Source organism: Lupinus angustifolius, unplaced genomic scaffold (genome assembly GCF_001865875.1).
Source record: "Lupinus angustifolius cultivar Tanjil unplaced genomic scaffold, LupAngTanjil_v1.0 Scaffold_126_1, whole genome shotgun sequence".
Classification (NCBI taxonomy): domain Eukaryota; kingdom Viridiplantae; phylum Streptophyta; class Magnoliopsida; order Fabales; family Fabaceae; genus Lupinus; species Lupinus angustifolius.
Window position 1 is genome coordinate 300,758 of NW_017725185.1, and position 2,360 is coordinate 303,117.

Here is a 2,360-nt window from a genome sequence, read left to right on the forward strand (position 1 = left end):
CATTCTCCTTCTCATCCTATCCTCTTCCTCATCCTCATCTCATCCTCATCCTCCTCCTCCTCCCATCCTCATCCTCATCGTCATCCTCATCCTCGTTCTCGTCCTCATCCTCATGCTCGTCCTCATCCTATCCTCATCCCTATTTTCGTTCTCAGCATATCCTCATCCTCATTCTCATCATATCCTATCATCATCCTCGTCTTCATCCACATCCTATCCGCATCCTCATCATCATCCTATACTCATCCTCATCTTCATCCACATCCTATCCGCATCCTCATGCTCGTCCTCATCCTGTCCTCATCCTCATCCTCATCCCCATCCTAGCCTCTTCCTCATTCTCGTACTCATCCTAATCCTATCCTCATCCTCATTCTCGTCCTCATCCTATCCTCATGCTCGTCCTCATCCTATCCTCATCCTCATGCTCGTGCTCATCCTATCCTCATCCTCGTCCTAATCCACATCCTATCCTCATCCTCATGCTCGTCCTCATACTCATCCTCATCCTCATCCTATCCTCATCCCCTCCCTCTTCCTCATCCACCTCGTCATCCTATCCTGATCCCCGTCCTTATCCTCATCCTAATCCTATCCTCATCCTCATCATCATCCTCATCCACATCTCATCCTCATCCTCATCCTATCCTCTTCATCATCCTCATCATCATCCTCTTCCTCATCCTATCCTCATCCACATCCTCATTCTAACCTCATCCTCATCCTCATCCACATCCTATCCTCGTCCTCATTCTTGTCCTCATCCTATCCTCATCCTCTTCCTCATCCTCATCTTCTTCCTCATTCTCATTCTCATCCTATCCTTATCCTCATTCTTGTCATCATCCTATCCTATCCTCTTCCTCATCCTCGTCCTCATCCTCATCCTAACCTCATCCTATCCTCATCCTCATTCTCATCCTATCCTCATCCTATCCTCATCCTCATCCTATCCTCTTCCTTATCCACAAACTCATCCTCATCCTCTTCCACATTCTCATACCCATCCTTTCCTCATCCTCACCCTAAGCTCACCCTTATCCTCATCCTTATCCTCATCCTTATCCTCATCCTAATCCTCATCCACATCCTATCCTCAACTTCATCCTCATTCTCGTCCTCATCCTATCCCCATCCTCATCCACATCCTATCCTCATTCTCATTCTCGTCCTCATCCTATTCTCTTCCTCATCCTCATCCTTATCCTATCCTATCCTCATCCTCATCCTAGTCCTCATCCACATCCTATCCTCATCCTCATGCTCGTCCTTATCCTATCCTCATCCTCATCCTATCCTCATCCTCATCCTCATTCTCGTCCTCATCCTATCCTCATCCTCTTGCTCATCCTCATCCTATCCTCATTCTCGTCCTCGTCCTGTCCTCATCCTCATCCTCATCCTCATCCTCATCCTCGTCCTTATTCTATTCTCATCCTCATCCTTATCGTATCTTTATCCTCATCCGCATTCTCATCCTCATCCTCATCCTCATCCTATCCTCATTCTCATTCTCATTCTGGTCCTCATCCTCATCCTATCCTCATCCTCATCCTATCCTCATCCTCATCCTCATTCACATCCTATCCTCATCCTCATTCTCATCCTTATCCTCATCCTCATACTCATACTATCCACATTCTGATCCTCATCATCCTCCTCATCCTATCCTTATCCTCATCCTCATCCTCTTCCATATTCTCATCCTCATCCTCATCCACATCCACATCCTATCCTCAACCTCATCCACATCCTATCCTCAACCTCATCTTCATCCTATTCTATCCTTATCCTCATCCTCGTCCTCATCGACATCATATCCTCATCCTCATGCTCGTCCTTATCCTATCGTCATCCTCATACTCGTGCTCATCCTCATCCGAATCCTCATTTTCATCCTCATCCTATCCTCATCCTCATCCTCATCCTATCCTCATCCTCATTCTCGTCCTCGTCCTATCCTCGTGCTATCCTCATCCTCATTCTCCTCCTCGTCCTATCCTCATCCTCTTTCTCATCCTCATCCTCATCCTCGTCCTCATCCTCTTCCGCATTCACCTCCTCATCCTATCGTCATCCTCATCCTTATCCTATCCTATCCTCATCCTCATTCTCGTTCTCATACTATCCACATTCTCATCCTCATCCTCATCCTCATCCTCATCCTCATCCTCGTCCTCATCCTCAGTGTATCCTCATCCTCATCCTATCCTCAACCTCATCCTCATTCTCGTCCTCATCCTACCCCATCCTCATCCACATCCTATCCTCATTCTCAGTCTCGTCCTCATCCTATTCTCTTCCTCATCCTCATCCTCATCCTATCCTATCCTCATCCACATCCTAGTCCTCATCCACAT